Source organism: Ambystoma mexicanum, chromosome 1p, assembly GCF_040938575.1.
Source record: "Ambystoma mexicanum isolate Mex_15411 chromosome 1p, UKY_AmexF1_1, whole genome shotgun sequence".
NCBI lineage: Eukaryota > Metazoa > Chordata > Amphibia > Caudata > Ambystomatidae > Ambystoma > Ambystoma mexicanum.
In genome coordinates, this window is record NC_090921.1 from 362130254 (window position 1) to 362151231 (window position 20978).

Genomic DNA, 20978 nt, shown 5'->3' on the forward strand with positions numbered 1-20978 from the left:
TGCATAAGCCAGCATGACAGGACTGGACAATGGGTCAGTGGTCTCATAACCTCTTGTAGTAGTAGTGGGAGTTGGTGATGGCTCTGGATGGGTGGAGGGGGAGCCCAACAGCGGTCCTTGAACCAGAGACCCATGAAGTGTTGACGGTGAGGCATTTTCCAGAAAAGCCGGTCCATGATGAAACATTCATGGGCGTACACACCTAGCCCCTAAACGCTCAATTCTTACCTTAGGTGGCGGATGGTAGGTGATGTAGGGGACAGGGAAGGTGCGCACGCGGAGGCGTGTTTTTCTAGTTGCTAGTTAGACCAACATAGTTGTGTTAAGGGTATCTGAGTCTGCATAATTTTGGGATAGGAAGGCATATCAACTTGCAACCTGACCCTTACCTTGAAGTGATTGGCGGGCATCATCTAGCAGCGTTGTGCAGCGGATTGCGGCAGAGATGGTGGAAGGCCTTTTCCACTGGCCTTCTCCCGACTGCTTCACCTGTTGGCCTCCTCCCTCTCCCTTTAAGGCAGGAGGGGAGGATCTGGCAGGCTGGGGAAGCTTATGAGCTGGGCCTGCGCCAGTGATTTTGCCAGGCACCAGCTTGTTGATGGTGGTTGTCTGGGCAAACACAGCAGCCATTTCCAGGCCTTCTTGATCTGCGCTCCATGTGGACATCAATGGAGGAGCACTGGAACACTTTGGTGTTCTACGGACAGCTGATTCTTCAGGCAGTTGCACGATCCCTCACAGCGGAGATGCAGAGAGGGAGAAAGGCCTTTTCCACCGGCCTTCTCCCGACGGCTTCTATCCTTCCAATCACTCCACTGACATGCGAGTGCTGCTAATACCCATCAGCATTTGAATCATCTAAAAATGTATGCATACAAACCCAGTATCTAACAATGAAATGTTTACATTCGTAATTGCCGGGCCTTTGTTCTCTGTGCAGGACCAGGCACCGGTATTGTCTCTGTCCTATCCTGCCCGCCAATGGCCATGTAGGTGAGCAGGGACAAGTCCACCTAATCCAACATTTCAGGGGTGGAGGCATGAAGCAGTATTTGCTTGATGGTTGTTGCGCCACTGCTTGACACCCAGAGGTTTTTCAGCCTGTCGGTTAGCCTGGTTCCAGTATCTCAATGAGCATTCAGTAGCCTCCAACAGCGGAGCCCCAGTCTCGTATAGTTCCCCCCAGAAATGGGAGAAACCTCAGATGAACGGACGTAGCCCCTGATCCATATCACACCAACATTTGGACCACTCAAGCAATGACCAATCCAACATTGGCCCTATCTGGGCCACTATAAAATATCTCTTGACCTCCGGAATACGAGTGAGAACTAAGTTGGAAACCCTCTGCCTTTTCCATCTGTAGGAGAACATTTCCTTTTGCAATTTTCTAACCATCAGTGAGGGGACATTTACTGGAAGTGAATGAAGTATATACAAGAGTCTAGGAAGGAGTGTCATTTTGACTGCTGCAATTCAACAAATCATAATTCCTGCGAATCCCATCGCTTCAAGTTCTCAACCAATCTCTTCCAAAGTGGAGGGATAATTGCCCTATATAACTCTTTGTAGTCTGTCATTTCCATCACCCCAAGATACTCCACTCATTCTTTTACCCAAATGAGAGGGTAGTCCCTGCTACCATCCCTCACCACTAGGAGGCGATCATCACCCCCAGAGATGCTGGTGATACATGCTTTATCTGTGATCCATAAAGACCCTTTAAATCCACTGGGGCATCCTATTGTCTCGCTGTGTGGATCAGTTCTCGAACCAGGTGGCAAATACTTGGATGTTTTTTTGCAAACTCTAGTGGAGAAAACCCGTTCACAACTTAAAGACACCACTTCCCCAAATGAATGTTTGAAAGGATCAAAGTTCCATGAAGAACAGGATTTTTTGGTCACATATGATGTTTCCTCATTATATATTAACATGCCCAAGACGACACTATTAAGATCATTGATCCTTGGTTGAATACATGTACTTTCGAGGGGATTGGTTCCTCCGACGTATTCCATATCTATGACGGGTAATCACCACAGCTCTGCTGCTTCGGAAAATGTCCTGCGTCGATGACGTCGATTCGCTGTCCTCGAGGGCCTCCGTCGAGCCGACCTTACCGGATGTTATAAGTAGGACGCACGACGCCCGTAGCCTCAGTTCCGTTTTTCCCATGAACGTGTTCGCTTTGGAGATCTCGGCGCTCCTCGGTTCTTCTGAGTTATTCTATCGGTTCTTCAAACCCGTTTGTTTGTGAAGATTTTCTGATGTCTTTGTCTTCTTCTACCCCGCGGCTGGGTTTCAAAAAGTGTCGGGACTGCGGTTCCAAGATGTCGCTGATGGACCCGCACAACGCCTGCCTCTGGTGCCTCAGTGTGGACCACGCCACGGACGATTGTGACGATTGCCAGTCGTTAACATTGAAGGCCTTGCGGGAGCGTAAGAAGAAGCTTTCTGTCGGTAAGGTGTCCAAGCCCGGAAGTCGAAATCCACTGAGCTTTCGACCGACAATTTGAGGGGCAACTCTTCGGATTGTCGGCGTAAATCCAGGGGGTCTCGGTCCTGGAGGGGGTCCCACCATTCCTCTGCCTCTTCGAGGCATTCTCTGAAGCACCGTCACCGGTCGCCTTCCCCGTCCTCGGACGGGTTGCTTGTCCCAACAAGCATTCCTCTCCTGTGGAATGGGATTCATTTCGTAGGGAGATGTTGGCGATTTTTCAGTCGCAGGGCTCCGTTCCGTCCGTGCCATCGAAAGACGCCAGCAGGGAATGTGCTAGAGCCACCGTTCACACACCTTCGGGCTCGAGCTGTCGGCACAATCACCAGGAACCTTCGAGGTCCCGGTCGGACAAGGTGGATTGCTCTAGCCATGCCTACTCCGGGTCCCTGTCCTCGACGCCCTCAAGACCGTTGGAGCCTGTGAGGTCTTAGAAGAAGACGTCGACGCCATCGGCGCCATGTCCATTGAGGGACTCTCTCAAGGCTCCACCTCCGAGGAAGTCATCGACGCCATCGGCGCCGAGGCCGTCAAAGGACATGCTCGGGACTCCGCCCTCGAGGCCTGTATCGACGCAATCGGCGCCACGCTCAACGTCGATTCTGTCGACGCCCTCGACGTCTTTCGAGGAGGCGTTATCGGAGGTGCCCCGTGGTTCGGTGGAAACTTCAAGGAAGTCTTTGTCCAAGTTCGAACACGTGCCTTTTTCTGTGCTCTCATCCAGGGATTTATTCCAGCCTCCTGATTATATATCTGAGGTGGATGAAGGTCTGGTTCCTGAGGAGGTTCCTGATGACCTGTTATCTGGTCATAGCCAGTTGGAAGACCTGTGTCAGACTTTGCACGACGCCAGTGGTCTGGACACCTCCCCGGAGGTTGAGTTTGGCAGGCCTGAGCCGAGTCCTCATGCTGAATCCTCGTACCGGTGCCTCATGTTGAGGGTGACGGAGTACTTTGGGTGGTCTGCTCCACCAGGGGATTTTCTGCACGATGACCTGACAGATATCTTGGCCCACGATCCACCAACTGACCCGGTACTGCCATTGCATATGGCCTTGCAAAGAAGGGTGGCAGCGGCTTGGACTGCTCTGGAGAGTCTCCTGGCTGTGGGCAAGTCTTTGCCGAAAAAATACCGTCCAGCCAGTAGCGACCCCAGCTACTTGACTATGTACCCCACTCCAGAGAGTTTGGTGGTGCAGGCGGCTACGGCCCCTGCAAAACCGGCGTCGTACCCTACCATCCCTCCGGATGGGTACGACAAGCGTTTTGATGGCTGGGCAAAGAAAGTGTTTTCTTCAGGAGCTATGGCTTTGCAGGCAGCCAACTCTGTGTGTGCCTTAGCACGTTTCACTCATACTCTGTGGAATTGTGTCCTTTGGCAGCTGAACTTATTCCCAAAGGGGAGGAACGGGATGGCTTTCTTGCTCTTGTTCAGGATGCCAAGGATGCCATGTGTGAATCCGTTCAGTCGGGTCTGAACATGGCAGATTGTGTCAGCCGGTCCATGGCGGTGAGCACCGTAATACGCAGATTTGCGTGGTTGTGGAAGTCGGGGTTTGCTCCTGATGTGCAAGCCCGGCTTCTCAACATGCCCTTTGATGGGCATGGTTCGCCGGTTGGGGGAAGGCTGGCGCAGCATCTTGTAGAATGGCGTGCCATTACTTCAGATGTATGGGTTATGCAGATCATAGCCCATGGCTACTGTCTTCCTTTCGGGCAGAGACCTCATGACAATCCACCAGGGAATGTCTCTTTGAAGAGTCCGGACCCACTCCTTGCTCAGGAAATCAAATCCCTGCTGGAGAAAGGCACCATAGAACTGGTACCTGTAAAGGAGAGGAACAAGGGATGGTATTCCCCTTATTTTTTGATCCCGAAGACAGACAAGGGATTGAGACCCATCATGGACTTGCGCGGTTTGAACAAGATCCTCGGGAAGGACAAGCTCAAGATGGTTACTCTCTCTCAATTCTTCCAGGACCTTCAACTTCAGGACTGGTTGGTGTCTCTCGACCTCAAGGACGCTTATTTTCATGTGCCGATTCATCCCAAGCACAAGAAGTACCCGAGGGTCTTCACCAAGCTCATGGTGGTGGTGGCAGCGTATCTCAGGAAATGGGGGGATTCCCGTCTACCCCTACCTGGACGATTGGTTGATTAGGGCACGCTCTCCCGAGGAAGTCTTGGATCATCTATCAGTCACCTGCCACTCCCTTCACAGGCTGGGCTTCTCCCTCAACTTAAAGAAGTCCCACATGATGCCAACACAGCAGCTCCAGTACATTGGAGCAGTGCTCGACACATCTCTGGGGCTGTGTTCGCCTGCCCAGGTGAGGGCTCATCACATTCTGCAGATGGCGCACAAGTTTCAACAGGCCCAGTGTCTCCTGGCATTCCAGTTCTTCAGGTTGCTCGGCCTCATGGCATCCTGCATTCTTCTGGTGCCAGAGGCACGGCTGCGGATGAGATCTCTGCAGTGGGCTCTCAAGATGCAGTGGTCACAGTCCTCGGGCAGGATGTCGGATCCTCTTCAGGTGCCGCCCTCGGGCGCCCAGGACCTTCCGTGTTGGGCCGTCGAAAGCAATCTGATGAAAGGGGCTCTGTTTTGGCTACCCTGGATGGAGGTGACGATCGTGACGGACACATCCCTCACGGAATGGGGAGCTCATGCCAACGAGTTGACAGTCAGCGGTCATTGGTCTCCGTCGGAGTCCAGACTCCATATCAATCTGTTGGAGCTGCGGGCCGTCAGGCTTGCCCTGAAGGCTTATCTGCCGACTGTGAGGGAAGAATGTCCTGATTCTGACAGACAACACAGTGGCTATGCACTACCTCAACAAAAAAGGGGGGGGGGCAGGGTCACTTCCTCTGTGCAGAGAGGTCATGCAGCTCTGGTTCTGGGCCATCCAGCAGGAAATTTCGAATCTCGGCGGTTCATCTGGCCAGAGACAAAAACAAGACGGCGGACGCTCTGAGCAGGCAGGACACGATCCCTCACAAGTGAGAGCTGGCTCGGGAGATTCTCCTGGAGATCTTCGCCCTTTGTGGGACCCCACAAGTGGATCTCTTCGCCACCAGTGTCAAACGGAAGTGCGAAAGGTTCTGCTCGCGGGAATTTCCTCCAAGAGGAGCCTTAGGGGACACGTTCGTGGTGGAGTGGTCCTTCCCACTGCTGTACGTGTTTCCTCCAGTCCCTCTCATTCCGCAAGTGCTGCGGAGGCTAAGGAGGTTTGGTTCCCGGATGATCCTCATTGCTCCGGCATGGGCCCGGAGAACGTGGTACCCGGACCTGTTCGACTTGTCCATCTGCCCTGTAAGCGATATTCAATCAGCACTACAGTTAAGTCAATGCCTAGTCTGGGATGCTGAGGAAAACCCTTATTGATGTATTTTTATGTCCAGTTCAGTACTCTGGATGACAACCCTTGTATAACACCCCCCTCTTAGAATCCCCCTGACCCCACTGAGCCAAGAAGTAGGTTTGTTTTGCAAAGGTTTATTTGGACAATTCAACAATATATATCTATCACACTTTATAAATAAATTGATAACTGATATCACACTTCAGAATACGACCGTGATCAACAATGGATAATGTTCCAGGGGTACACTGATTTGGTTACTTAGGAGTAGTGTAGAGGATAAGGTAGCTGAAAATGCTTGATGGTTTCAAGGAAATGCAAGGTGGAATAAAATGCAGTACAGAAATAACTTATGATTTTAGCAAAAGGTAATATGATCACTTTTTCTTTTGACAATTCACTCCCCCCCCTATGCAATACAAGAAATGGAAGGAGAGCAAACTGTCTTCAAGAATCCCAACAAATCACACTTTATAATGCAATACACAGTTCCAGTTCCCCCAGCAAGCTTAGAGAAAACAGGGATGAGTTTTAAACACAGGCAAATTACTTTAATGTGGTTTGCAAGGAAGTGAAAAGGTGCTAAAATTGATTTTAATTCCCTGCAGGAGGTTCAGGGTGAGGGAGAGATACTTTATATTAGTTCAGGCTCACTTTAGCAATGCTCTATGCGTAACTACCAGGTTGCAAACGGATTTTAACAAAGGAAAGAATGGAGCTGCTATTTTGACAAATGGAGAAATTGGGTCAAATCGCTGTACATTTCGTGAGTGCGTGAATCGCGATTGCGGTAACAGTATAAGCTTGAATAAGTTAAATCTCGTTCCTAGGACAAACGGTTCCAGAGATACAGACAATTCAATAAAGGTAGATTTTCGGATTTAAAGTAAAACTCCAAATGACAGGTGACAGCTTGTAGCTGCAGAATTGACAGGTGACAGTTGTGCAGCTTTAAAAATGACAGATGACACGATTTCTAGGAGGCTGTTCTAATTAGGTTAAAATAGTTTGGAATAGATTATTTTAACTAAGAGATTTGGTTCTGCACAGTTCTGGCGGTACTCACAATATATTTTGGGCAGGAATGGGCCTCGCCACGGATCTGGTCAGGTTTTGGACTGGACTCCGGTTCTGGTCTCGGCACTTCACAGCGATCTGGGTCAGCTCTCTGGATACAGCGGCCTGTGGTTCTCTGGATCTCTGGTCTGCTTCCGGTCCGGATCAAGTGGATTCTGGATGTGACACTGCTTTCTGGGTACTGGCAAAAGTTCTTGGCACAGAATTCAGACAGCTCGCCCGGCTGTTGAATAGTTTGGTTAGGTTTGCTGGATTCTGAAGGCCTGCTGAGAATACTTTTGCTTGCAGTGGGCCTTTTAGGTTCAAAGTTCTGTAGTCTATGTTTAGCTTGGAAGTCTAAGTGTTGGATCTCTGGATGTGAAGTCGTCGGTCAGCATGCTCCGCAGCAAATGGAATTGAATGTCTCTACCTGTCCCAGCAGTCTCTTTTTATGTGTTTTGGAAGTGGGTGTGTGCGTGGCATAACTGAGCCTGCCCCTCTCTACTTGTCATTGGCCCAATTCTCCCCTCTCCCATGATTGGGGGAATTGGGTTGTGAGTCAGAGTGATGAGGTCCGTTTATGGGTCAGAGGATCCTGCTCTGGTCAATTTGCCCACAAATCTATATTTGATTCAAATACATATTTCCCAGGTACACAAGTGGTTGACATTACATACACACATCATATATTACTAAAGATAGTCCCTGTCCCGACTCTGGCATTTCTAGGAGCTTGCATTCAAAAATGGCAACTTATTTTCGATTTTAGTGGATTTTGCAACATTGGTTTTTCATCAAAAATTATACAAAGGTACATTTCCCTTCCACATATATCCCAGTAACTTTCCATGTCTCTAGCTGAAATACATTGTCTACAATATTCATAATTAGCGGGGTTTTGCCCCAGGACATGGTACAAATTGCAGTTTGGACTCAAATCGTGAGGGCATTTTTCAAACTAAGACTCTCAAAGTTGTACATTCCTGTCATTGGGTTACAATAAGTTATCACTATTTCTATAAAATATATATTTGTTGCAATTCAACTCCCCAAAGTGTTTGGGTCTGCCTCCAGAAGTCTGGGTGGGTCAGTGATCACATGTCTCTCCTTGCTGGCAGAGGGCTGTTGACAGGAAACACTCAAAATTAACATACCCCATTCAACAGAAAGAGCCTTTTGTGTGGGCTCCAGCAGGCTGCCTGGAAGTCTCTCCTCAATCAATCAACAGGGTCATGTGATATCCTGCCTACTGGTGTGGGAATCTCTGAGGTGTTAAGGTTTCCCAGCCTCTTGGCCTCTGGGAACAGCAGGTGGCTAAGATTTTCAATTAACCAACAAGCTTTGAAGTCCCTGCCCCTCTTGCAACTCCTAAATACAGTTTCCCTGTCAGAGTTTAGACCGCTAGCGCCACCTTGGGGAATTTGTCGGTACTGCATCCATTTTTATGTTGTCTTGAATTACTGCATTTCAATAGAGTGGTCTTTTGCTTGATAGTATAGGGCCCTTGCTTAACATTGTTTTGATGGCATCCTTACAGTAGAGTGGTAATGTGGAACCCCCCACAAGAAGGTTGTATCTTTGGAGTGGTCTCGTGCCAACTGCACAGTTCTCCTATTCTGGCGTGAATGTGGGCGGCGATAGCTCATCCCCACTTCCACCCAGTCTATTGATTTAGTTTGTTCTGGGATAGAATAATGGGCGGCGACAGCTCATCCCCACATCTACCCAGTCTATTGATTCAACATGGGATAAAACCCTTGACAGCCCTCCATGCCGTCTTCCCTACCGAGACGATCTTCTCTCATGGGAGGGGGGGTCAGGTTCTCCATCCAGAGGTCAGATCCCTCAACCTTCACCCTTGGCTTCTGAAAGGTTGAGGTAAAAGGATTGGGACCTCCCTGAAGACGTGATGGAGGTGTTGCTTTCGGCCAGACGGCCTGCGACGAAGTCCTGTCATGATCTCTGCTTCCAAAAGGTCAGGGTTTTCCCAACTCCCTTGGAAGCAGATCCATAACCCAGGTTCCGAGTGCCAACCAGTCCCAATTGGGACCTTTTGGACCCAGTCCTGGCGCCAGTGGCACCAGGCTCATAAATATGCCCAGTCCCAGCGCTGGAAGCGCCGGGCTCATAATGCTTGGGTGGACTTACCTGCAGCAGACCATGCTGCTTACTTGCCTGCCAGTTGAGCCTCTGATCCTCTTCTGTTTGGAACTACTTTTCCTGTTGGGTGGGGCAGGAGCCACTCCCTAGATTCAGAACACTGGAACTCTTCTGGAAAGCAGGAACTCTTTTCTTACCTAGGCGTGGCTGTGGAAGGAGACACCTAAGCACTACAGGAGGCTATTTAAACCACACCCGATGGATGAATCTTGCTTTGCGTTATTCTGCATCCTCTGCAGCAGAACGCTCATCGTGTCTTCTGCATCTGATCCTGGGCCTAAGGAAAAAGGCTTACCATCCTGAATCCAGTCTTCAGCAACACCTATAAAGACAAGAAAGAACAGGTTAGCATTACGGTCTTCAGTGACAGCTCTTCACTTACCTGGTCCATCGGCTGTCACCAACGCCTCGCGCTGCATTCCGGCATCTGAAAGACAAAGGCTTACCTACTCTTCGTGCGCTCCGGAGGTCTTCACACTGCATTCCGGCATCTGAAAGACAAAAGCTTACCAACTCTTCGCACGCTCCGGAGGCCTTCGGCGCTGCATCCGGCATCTGAAAGACAAAACAAGGTGCGTTTAAAGACATTGGGGAACTTTAATACTCACGTGCCATTACTCCTTTCCACATCTAACCCAGTGGGTATTCCGGCACCCTGCAGCCGCTCCGAACTTGTACCTGCAAAATAAAAAGACAGTTAGAGCGCATCGTGAAGCAGGCAACAAGCCCTTACTTACGTGCTTCCAGGCGCTTCTATTCATCACATGGGCTCCATCTTCAACTCACTTCAGCCCGTCATCCGCCATCGCCGGAACCCTGCAAAACAAGAAACATCATTACTAAAGACTTTAAAGACATTAGAATTACTCGAAACTTACCGTTCGTGCAGTAAACGACGGACAGCAGTCCTCTGAAGTCAAGAGGCCTGCTACCCTTATCCAGTGAAGAAACTGGTTACAGCACCCTGCCCCGAGGCAGATGGAGAGCACGGCGTTCACTTACCTAAGGTGAGAGCGTTAACCTTTGGGGTTCTACAGGAGAAGAGAAAGGGAAGAAGAGAGAGACATTCAATAACCCAGTTCCTTAATCCCATATTTTCTATCTGCAGACATCTTACCCTTCAAGTCAGACATACAGTGCACAGAGGTCCAGCCCAAAGAGCCAGCCGTGTGTTACACATCACCTTTGAAGATACGGTATACGCCCAGTCAAGACCGGCGCCTCTACGGGAATCAGCTGAGCGTTACACAGCTGTGTTGATTACCTGTCATAGATATGGATTATGTCGTCGGAACACCCCATCGAAAGAACGTAACCAGGTAAGAAAGTAACTTGTTCTTTCCTCACAATGTACCTACGTCCTTCCTTGTAAATCTTGTAAGCATAGTTTTAAATCTTTTTGTCAAAAGTAAAGAAATTCAGACATATTTACAACAAAAAGGCACTGCTATGGGAGCAGCCTTCGCATCCAGCATGTAAAATATATACATGTCTGAGTTTGAGGAGAATTACATCTACACCAATAACACCTTTATCTCATCATTTGTATATGGAAGAGATGTATTTATGCCATTGTTTTCATCTGGAGGGGGAGCAGCACAACAACCACCAGATTCCATTCTTGGACATTACCATCAAACATTTCCAAGGAAGAATCTATACCAGTCTGTTCAGGGAATCCACTGATCTTAATACATTACTAATGTAGAACAGTCAGCATACTTTAGCCCTTCGGAACAACTTACTTTATCAGCAGTTTTTAAGAGATCGTAGAAATTGAACGTAAGGGATGATTATGAAACAGAGGCTAATGCTTTGATATTGCATCTCTCAGATAGCGGCTATCCAGAAAAACTGTTAAAAATAATCAGCTAAACAGGCCACCTTTTCACAGGCCCTAACGTGTCAGGCTAGGATAGACTGCATGGATAGACCACTGTGTGTGGTCTTTGTGACCACTTTTTTGAATAAAATAACGCAGGTCAAAAAATGAGTGAATAAATACTGGAATTAGATCATTAATACCGGATGTACTACACAAATGCCACTAATTTCTCTCAAATGTGGTGTGAGAAACCTGACGATACTCTCCCACCTACTCCCTCTGGATCTTCCATTCAAGTGGTCAGGGAAGGGCCATCACTTTTGGATCCTGACCCTGTGGTTGGACAAGCGAGGGAGGATCACGTGAGTGGAGGGTCACGAGGGATTGGGAGGATGATACCCAAGGGTGAGACATGGTATTCCCCCATTCCCAATAATACCCCAACCCACTCTCCCTCTGCCTTAATAGGGTATTTTCAATCTCCCTTGATGCCACCCCTCCCCCATTTACAACAAATACTGAGACGAGGATCTAGGATCAATGAAGACTACCCGTAGAAACAACATTCGAAAAGCAAGGGAAACCTATTATAGAAAGAACTCAAGTTGGCCAACTAATAGTCAAGCAGGGTTAGGCATGTAAAAATGACCACTTACACCTGACTCCAGTTGACTGTTTTTCCCACTATAAATGGTGTGGCTTCTCACAGGGAGGAGAGTGAGCTGGGGATGCTGCCTGAAACGGAGAAGCCAAGGAGCAGAGAGCAGCAGGAGGTGAAACCTGGAGGAGATCGGTCTGCCGGGACATTGGCCCAGTGTTTGTGAGGGGCTGCAGCGTGGCTAAGGAGCTGTGCCTCCAAGGTGCTGGAGTACAGCAGCCTGTATCCTGCTGGTGGCATTCAGTACAATGCTCTTTCCCTTGGCACGTTTGCCGATCCCAAGGGTGTCTGAAGGGCAGGTGGTGAGACCCTGACCTCAACCCTGTGTATACAGAGAGGCTGCTTGTCAACACAATGCTTCCCGCGGAGTGAGAGAAACTCACGAATGTGCGTTTGTCTGAAGCGGAGCGGGAGAAAGACACAGTTCTAAAGCGGCACCGACTGGAATGTGAAATAAAGTGTTTGAAGGACAGAAAGTGTAAGAAAGAAGCAGAATAACAGAAATAGAAAGAAGGAAGTTGCGTTAGCGGCGCGGAAGAAAAGTAAAGTGAACGAAAAGCATTTTTGAAGAGCGCAAAGAAGGCAAAGTGAAAAAAAGACTTTTAAAAGGGCGCAGAGCATGCACGATAACGAGAGAACAGTGTATCTAGCGTGCAGGAAGTACAAAAGAAACAGACAGGTGCAAGGGGGCACATTTAAGGGAAAAGAAAGCAAAGGTACGTGGCAGAGTGCATGCCGAAAAGGAAAGGTGCAAGTGTTCATGGGAAAGGAGAAAAGAAAAATACGAAGGGGTGCAGGAAGCATCTGAAGGTGAAAGGTTTAAAAGGAACACCAAGGAGTAAATAGAGGGCTTACAGATCAGAGTGTTCATGCCAAGAACCAGGTGGTTTTGAAAGTCTTTGATTGTGCCCCACAAGTGAAGTGTGTTTCAAAGAACTCTCAATAAAAAGGAAAGGTAAATCCTGACAAGCTGAACTTGTGTTGTGCCTAGCAAAGTTGGAGACTTATTGTTTTGTAGTGTTGAAAGGGTTGAAGCTTGCGGAAGGGAATCCTGAGAAGCTTCAAAAGGAACTGTTCTATTTCTTTTTGTGGTGTTTGGAACGGGATCACGTTGATGTTTAGGGAAGGGAACACGAAGGAACCAAAGACACAAAGCATTTGAAAGGGGTCTTTGGGGAAGGTCTAACGAACAGCCCTTTTAGATTGAACTCCTTTTTATTACATTGCCACACTACATCTTCTGAGAAGGCGACCTGAAACCAACCTTGCTTTCTTATTTCTGTTGAACCACTGTTTTTTCCTTTTTTAAGACTTATTATCACATTTTTCTAAAGAGTGAGTGCAAGCATAGGTTTGGACACAGACAGACTTTTATTTTGGATGATTAGACATCGACAGCCTTTAGAAACATTAGTTAAGGGAATCATCCCTCTAGAGTTGGGGCCAGTTAGGCATTACACCAACCCAGGCACCTTAGTAAATAAAGGTTTTGAAACAAACATGTTTGAATCTGTGTCTCTCTTGATACCATGCCTGTCTCACAGTGGTAAGAACATAGGAGACTATCTGGACCATTCTAAAATACCTCCTCAAGCTCCCAGATCTAAGACTCTATGTACCCGTTTGGGACACCCCACTAGATCTGGTGACTGAAAATGTCCCATGTAGATCCTGTAGTTCATGTCAGTTTTGCATTCATAGCAGTGAGGTGATACACAATGGCATTTGGTGGAAGCATAAAATACACACAAACTATAATAATATAAATGTATAATATATGATTTTATGCCCATGTCAGAAAGCCTACATTGGGATGATGACCAGAAAGGGGAGTACCAGGATTGGTGATCATAGGTCCAGAATCCGTAATGGCCCTGTCATGGCACCTTTGTTGCAAGATTCTTTTAATTGCAACCACACAGTGATATCCGATGTATGGTGGTTGATCAGTTTAAACCAGAGTCCACTGGGTATAGTACCACCGATCGCCTGCACAGATTAGAACAGATTTGGATTTTTCGATTAAAAACTCATATTTCAGGCCTCAATAATGGCATCCACTGGGCCTCTGATAGGAGTAAGCCAGCTGTTTTGTAATCCACATTGACTGTCCTATTTCATAATTAGCCCAGATGTGTTAGCACATGTCACGTTTGCTGAAAAATATTCAACTGATCTGGTTGTGATTGCTTTTTGACTTTTGGGTATTTGTTATGAATATCTTTGGCCTATTTCGATTTGAGATGCATATATCTATATGCAGTCTCATATAGAGAGCGGACACTTTATTTACCATTCTAAAATATGGCGGACTCTTTAACTTTGTAGCAATGTGGGTTCTGTATCGAGACTGTTCCATGTGATCAGGCATTATTTTTTTCCAAACTGCCTTTACTTGAAAAATTGCTAGTGCTGGGGACCGCGAGCGGCGGCGGTTGCACGATGCGCGTCGTGATCCTTTCAGAATAAGGTAAGCCCCCCCTCTCTTATGGGTTGGTTTGTAATAGGCATGCTACAGTTCGCAGTGTTTAAGCGATCATGATAAGACCCCTTTCCTTCGTTCCGCAGCAGTAGTGGTTGTCAGATGAATCCCTGGCTACTACCTGAAGCCATAGAAGAATGAGCCTACAGTAGATCGGTCCACATACCTTTTTTAGTAACACGAGTCATGTTGAAATGCTAACTTGTAATCAACTATATAGTAAGGAGTTTTTTTGTTCTCCGGCAGAATCTTCCCTCTGAGGGGACACTGGATGTGCCACTGACTTTTGTGGCTGCATGTGGGCTTGAATGCTAATATATTCTAGTGTTACACTGTGGAGCTATTGGGTACACTTAGATGGTATGTTTCATTCTTTATGGTTTATATTGTGCGAATGCATGCTTTTAATATATAATCAGCTACAAATTGAATGTGTGCGTGTTTACTAGGTACACTATTTCTCATGATGCTTCCAAAGGCCATAGGTTTTTCACTTGTCCTGAGGAAGGCTGGGCTGTTGTCAAAATGAGAGGCCAGCTGTTCACCAGCCGAAACGAGTTGGCACATGTCAGAGAACAGCTCTTTTAGTTTCCATCAGTTTCTTGGTCACGAACATTTTGAATAATCCAGCATCTAATTGCTTTGTGGTTCATGAGCATTATTGAACGATTCATGTTCACACTGGTAAAGTTGCATGGTGTACAAGTTGACACATGAGTGCAACTCAAGGTATTAAAAAAAAATGTGTTTGATTATTTTGTTCGTTACTGTGGTATTGTTTTATAATGTATGATGATGGGTATCAGTTTGGGTTGTCTTCACTTGTGGGTGACTTTTGGTTGTTGCCTTTGAATAAGGCCACTGTGGTTTACAGGTGTTATGATTGAGTATGTTTCCAGCTTCTTAGGTTGCATTGTTGTGTTCGTTTGTGTTGAATATTTTGTGAATGTCTTATTTTGCCCTTTAGATGAATAATTGCAGCAAAGTAATAAATCGATTGTGTATATGTATATTTCTTTTCTGATGAACTATATTTAAGTGCATTCATTCTTTTGAAATGTCAGGCGCCCTTCTTCATTTTTGATATTGGTTTTTGATCCCACATTTTGGGCCACTGCAGATAAAGATGACGTTTGGTGGGCCAGCCCCTTTTCTTTGGAATGTTGTGCCCTTTCCCCTCACCCCTTCAGGCTCTTCAGAGATATCAAGTGATTTGGATTTCGTATTTGTCATGAAGGGTAACTTTCACTAACCTGGATCGGATGGCAGCAGCTGTAGAGTGGAAAACCCCCCTGGAGACTCTGTCTCCCTCTGCATGTATGACAAGGAGCAGAGGGCTACAGAGGCCCCAGGGAAACCCTCTGGGGTAATAAACCCTGATGACAGGAGTAGGGAGCAATGAATCTGCGGTGTCCCTCTAGGCGATGAATCTGACGGCTGGAGACCTTTCAGGGGTAAGCTGCAACAGTGTGTCTAATAGATAAAAGAAGGGAAAGGTGTAAGAATCTAGAGTAATCTGGAGTAAGAGACGGTGAGGTACCTTTTAGAGGGCACAAGAGTTGCAAGGCTCTGCAATGTTCTGAGGTAGCTGTGTGTTTCCTGCGGTGAGGAAGTAGTTTGTTCGAAATTATGAGTTTAAGGAGAGAGTGACAAGTAGGATGGAGGATTGAGTGCCCACCTGAGTGTGCTTAGGTAGAGAGCTCGAGGGTTGTAGCATTCTGGAGAGCTCTCGCACAGGAGCCGCTTCGAGCCGTAAGCGTTCTCATGTAGGCAAAGTGTTGTGCTGAAAGACAGAACAGGTAAGTATGGCTAAACTCGGAAGAGGGAGAATAGAAAAGCAGGTAGCGGAAGATTCCTACCGAAGGAGAAGTAGACAATGGAGATTCTCGGACACGTGGAGCCTCTGAAGAGAGTGCAGGCAGGGTGATGCCTGAGATGCACGGATGCCGAACGGGGAGAATCGGGAAGCGGGAGAAGCCGTGACAGTCCGACGCTGAGTCTACGCAGGAGGACCTGTGGAAATAGCTAATTAGGAAAGAGCACAACAAGGAATAGAAAACATGGAGTTCCCTAGGATTCGAACCTACGGAGCATCAAATACTGGTGTAGCAATGCGCAGAACCGCAGTTGCGTTCTGTTGATATTACGCTCTGGAAAGCGGCAGGGGCAGAGCCTGTCCGCCTGCTAGTACGTTGGATACCGTCCTGGGAAAATGGATACTGCGGGAGGCCATCTTGGTAGGGACTATTGGTGCGGCATAACGGGTGCTAACCCGGCGTAACCAGGACCAAAGCCTGTAGGGGAGATATGACATTATAATTGATCATGCACTCTGAGACCTTACCAAAATCCTGTAGAATGACCATAACTCTCGATAGAGACTGCCCCATGTTCTGTCAAAACAGCAGAACATCAGGATATTATGTGATCTTATGGTGCCCCCCTTTACATACTACTCTTTCAACCCCCTCATCCTGCCTTATCACACAAGCTGGAGGATCCATTACCATTTCAAAAATTAATGGGTTAAGAGGACAAACCCGGCAAGTGCGCCTCCTCATGTTAATCGGCACCTACAACAAACCGTTAATATTACGTTTCATAGATGGTATCTGGAAGTTCGCAAAAACCTAATGACTAAACCTAGGCACAAATCCAAAAGCTTCCAGCATCAAACTCAAGTACCTCCAAGCCATACTGTCAAATGCCCATTTAGCATCCAGCACTGCCATCGACATCCTTTGACCCGACGGTTTACCCCAATCAATAACGTTAATGGCTCTCATGATATTATCCTGTGTGTTACGCCCCAGTAGAAACCTATATTGATCTGGGTGAATGATTTAGGTAATACTGCCATTAATCGCATAGCAAGGATTTAAGCATATATTTTGGATTCTCCAATTGTAGGGATATGGGGCGATAGCTTGAACTTTCTGTCAGATCTTTACCAGGTTTTAGTAGCATTGATGTGGAGGATAAACCCATATCCTGTGAAACCACCCCCTTGTCCTCGATTGCATTAAACAACTAGGTCCACGGTTGCAGTAGCCATGGTCTAAATGTCATATAATACCCATTTCCAAACCCATCAGGTCCAGGAGTTTTATTATGCGGCAAGGTATCTATCGCTCTACCCATTTCAGCTGAGGTTATTGAGGCTTCCAATAGTTCCCCCATCTTCCATCAATACCTGGGGCAACCCCGCCTTTCATAAAATATCGAGTTGGCTTCTAGGATCTAGCATTTCCTACTTCACTACTGTATTTAAAATGATTCCATAATACCCAGTGTGTATGCCTCTGCTCTCTTTAACCCACCCAACTCATCTTTTAACTGCAAAATTTAATTTCTCCCCTTTTGTTTGTGAAGTTGTGCTGCCAAGAATCTATTGGCCTTATTACCTTTCATGTAATAGGATTGGCTGTTTGTTTTAATAATTAAGCAGATCAGTCTGCTAGATGTGCCTCCAACTACATCTGCACTCTTGTTAGTTCCAGCAGAAACTTTAACAAATCCTTATTTTGATGTACCCATTCTGCTTCCGCCACTGTCTGAGAAGCTGAGTTCTACCTATATCAGTTTTCTGATTGACGGCTGTCAGATCCCAGTAGTACACAAAGTGAAGACCTTGTGCACTTACCTGGAAGCTAGTCTGGATAGCGGTGCACATGTGGATGCAATTGTGAAAGGTACAAATTACCATCTGAAAGTGCTACGGCAAGTGGCCCCCCTGGGATCTGAAGAAAATCGCAAAAAGCTTGTTAGAGCAGTGATATTCCTGAGAGTTTATTACTGTAACGCTCTCCTAGGGAGAGCCAGGAAGACAGATATTAAAAAAATACAGAAGATCCAGAATGCTGCTGTGCGCATTATATATCTGATGAGCCTACATTTGAGCCTACATCTGTGGCCAGGAAGACACTCCATTAGCTGCCAGTCTCTGCCAGAATTCAGTTTAAATTACTGACCACTTGTCATAAGTGTGTTTTTGGTGATGCCCCTGCATAACCTAAGAAAAGGCTGAGACGCTATAAGCCCAGAAGAAACCTTTGATCAGGTAAGGCCTGCCTTTTAGAAGTAGACCACGTTAAGAGAGCCTGTGGAAATGGGCGTGCCTTTGTACAGGCGGCACGGGCTTGGAATGCACTACCTGAACACCTACGAAATATGGAAAATCATCTGGTCTTCAGGAAACAGTTAAAGAGCATTTTGTTTGTGTAACTAGATAAGGTTGCACCCATCTTCTCTCCATTGCGCCTGGATGCCCTCAGTTTTTGGCACCTTACAAGTGAATTAACATAACAACATAACAATGCTGGCAATCCTACAGCCAAGCTTCAACAAGGACATGCTGCAGGGATACCAGGGGCTTATGGTAACCCTCCAGTACTAAGATTGGCGGCCTGGCCCCTCAAGAGTCCAATAGGGTACTGACCTTCTGCCCAATCACCCCAGCACCCATCTACACTGCCGTCCGGGCCCACACCTGCCTGCTGGGTGGTTTGCCACCCCCCGCACTTACCTGTGGGCAATAGACCTCCCTTTTTGCCGGGGATGTCTCTGCCCATGCCACTTACCAACTGACACCTAGGGCACTTCCTCCCCTAGGGGATCCTAATAGCACTTACACTCACCTCCCCTTTTTTTTCTTTTCAGTGCATGTGCACGCTCCGAATTTCACAAGGCCTAGCAGGGCTGCTGTTTGTTTCTATCTATTCATTGTTTATATGCTCCCTTCCCTTGTGGTGATTTGAAACACTGTCTTGTTCTATAAGCGCCTCATGAATATCCAATAAAAAAACATTATCATGCCAGTCCCCCTATCTTCTCCACAGCCTTTAGAGCCTCTGCCACTTCAAAGCCACCTTCAGACCTTGCAGTGATTAAAGCACCTTACACCTTCTCCAGGCACCTCCCGAAGCACCATTCACCAACTGCAGCTGCCATGCCCCATTTTGGTCATCCTGGGATCTTTCCACCACGTATCTACTGTCCTGGCTGTTTTGCTCCTCTTACTGGATTTCACCTGGTCTGATTCAACACCAGCCTTCTCTGCTCCTCTCCAGCGATTGTAGCCTCTGCCTGTGCTGCTACGGGTGAAATGGTACTCCGGCTGCTCCAAAGCCAGCCTGGCATGGATCCACTCCTCTACTATTGTGGCCTGCTGCTAGGGGGAACCGGGCCACCCCAACAGGGCAGGCAAGACATCAGGCACCCCTCGAAGAGTCTTCCTATCCGCCCTGCTACCGCCTTTCCACAGAATGGTACCTCTGCTGCTCGTGGAGACAGCCGACCACCTCCTCCATGCTGACTCCAGCCTGGCCTCGCCACTTGCCCCTTTTCTTCAGTTCTTCGACCAGAGAGAGTACTGTTGCTTGGAGGTCCTCACAATTCCGGACCCGGTCTTCATTTTGGTTGTTGCTACCATGGGCCTCGCTCTGCTCAAAGTAGGCAAGGGATTGTGACAATTCACGGGAACTCATAACTTCTCCTCAGAAAGGAGCCCCTTTCCTGTGAGGCTAGGGAGGTGAGCCCACTATGCAATGTTCCCTGTAGGGGTGACGGTCAGCAGGACCTCACAGGGACAGACTCCCCTCTTGGGGACAGGGATTCCTGTTCCGTGAAGGAACTCCCTGCCCCACTTTCATATGAAGCCCTCATACCATCCCTGCCTCAGAAGACAACCTGAACAGACCACTGTAATACCACTTCCAATATTAGAGGCCAATACAAATCCACTGCGAAGAAGAAGAATGGAGGAGTAATGGTGATCGCTCCTCTAGGGCAAATGGGGAATACTGTGAAGAGTGGGAACTATGGATTAAGTAGGAATACTCCAGAGAAAGAGAAGAACAGTGATCCTCCACTGAGGAGGACCCATTTAAGATGCACAAAAACCAAACAAGGACTTGCATTTGGGAGTCGTGTTCACCAAGCAGGTGAAGTCCAGGATGTTGGACCTGTGAGAGAGAAGCCAAAGTATTTCATGAGATCCTCAGTCGAGCGAATGTGGAGAACAAAGAGGAACCTAAGCAGTGCAGGAGCCTGCAAGGAGCCGACGTGTGTGTGTGGCAAGTGTTGCTAGGTGGTGGCATGACCTCCGGGAGGTGGGTCGTGGTCTGACAGAGATGATTAGACCATCCAGAAGACTACTATGTGGAACCCAAAGCAGAGAAGAAAAGGACGGCACTGGAAGCCCTTATCGAGATGCTGTGATCCCAACCCCACAGGAAGAACTGGTGATGCCAAGTCCTCAGTCGAAAGAATGTGGAGAACGAAGAGGAACCTAAGCAGTGCAGGAGCCTGCAAGGGGCTGACGTGTGTGAGTGGCAATTGTTGCCAGGTGGTGGCATGACCTCAGGGAGGTGTCCCGTGGTCCGAGAAAGACGCTGAGACCATCCAGAAGACTACTATGTGGAGCCCAAAGCAGAGAAGAAAAGAACGGTGCTGGAAGCCCTTATCGAGAGGGTGTGATCCCGACCCCACAGGAAGAACTGGTGATGCCAACCTGAGAAGCTAGAGGTAACGGTCAAGGCGGGAGACCCGTAGGGGCCACGGACAGGTGCTGAACAACCAAGAGTGTCCTGAGTACCGATCAATTCATCATATTCATCCCAGTAACTGTAACAATAGTAACAAATACTGATAGATTCATCATACTCTTCTCAGTAAATTCAAATGCACTAAAGAATGTAATGAATACTGAGAGAATCATCAAACAGGAAAAAGCAGCAAAGAGTATAACAAATACAGTACAACTCATCATACTCGTCCCAGTAACTGTGCAAGCCACAGGACCCATAACAAATATCAAAGGACTTATCATACTTGTCCCAATCGGTGTGAAAGCAGCAGAGTATATATCAAAGACCGAGGTACTCCTCACACTCGGCCCAGTGATTATAAAATTAGAAAGGACACAGAAGAAAGTC